General features: G+C 46.5%; 1 protein-coding gene across 1 annotated transcript in view; it reads right to left on the reverse strand.

The window, feature by feature from the left end:
- STIL (SCL/TAL1 interrupting locus) overlaps nucleotides 1-955 on the reverse strand; it is a 62,732-nt gene that overhangs the window by 23,938 nt on the left and 37,839 nt on the right. The window lies entirely within an intron of this gene.

Raw genomic sequence — 955 nt, forward strand, 5'->3', positions numbered from 1 at the left:
CAGGATGGTCTCGATCTCCTGACCTCGTGATCCACCCGTCTCGGCCTCCCAAAGTGCTGGGATTACAGGCTTGAGCCACCGCGCCCGGCCAGGACTTCAGTGTTATTTTTCAAAGTTTCTCTCCTCAAGCTGCATCTTCTCCATTAGAAAAAAAGAAGCCATTGAAGTTGGAATATTAAAACATAAAGCTGTGGGTGATTAAATCAAATGGTAACTAGTAGTGGTGGGGCAGGCAGATCAGTGGAGCAGAATATAGTTCAGAAATAGATGCAAACATATGATACTTTCATCATACAATAAAAAATGCATCTCTCGCTGGGTGCGGTGGCTCATGCCTGTAATCTCAGCACTTTGGGAGGCCAAGGCAGGTGGACTACCTGAGGTCAGGAGTTCAAGACCAGTCTAGCCAACATGGTGAAACCCTGTCTCTACTAAAAACACAAAAATTAGCTGGGCGTGGGGGCGCATGGCTGCAATCCCAGTTACTCAGGTGGTAAAGGCAAGAGAAGCACTTGCACCCAGGAGGCGGAGGTTGCAGTGAACCCATATCACACCAGTGCCCTCCAGCCTGGGTGACAGAGCAAGACCCTGTCTCAACAACAACAACAAAAAGCATCTCTAAATCATTCATAAAAAGATATGTATTTACTAAATAAATATATGAGGCCAGTCATCTGATTTAAAAAAAAAAAACTTACTAAATAAAAAAGAAGCAACAAATATAATCCTGGAGGGAGAGGGAGAATTTCTTAAAAAGATTTTTTTGCCAGGTGCAGTGGCTCACGCCTGTAATCCCAGCACTTTGGGAGGCTGAAGCGGGCGGATCACGAGGTCAGGAGATTGAGACCATCCTGGCCAACACGGTGAAACCCTGTCTCTACTAAAAATACAAAAAATTAGCCAGGCGTGGTAGCGGGCACCTGTGGTCCCAGCTACTCGGGAGGCTGAGGCAGGA

This window comes from Mandrillus leucophaeus, unplaced genomic scaffold (assembly GCF_000951045.1).
Source record: "Mandrillus leucophaeus isolate KB7577 unplaced genomic scaffold, Mleu.le_1.0 Scaffold626, whole genome shotgun sequence".
Taxonomy (NCBI): Eukaryota; Metazoa; Chordata; class Mammalia; order Primates; family Cercopithecidae; genus Mandrillus; species Mandrillus leucophaeus.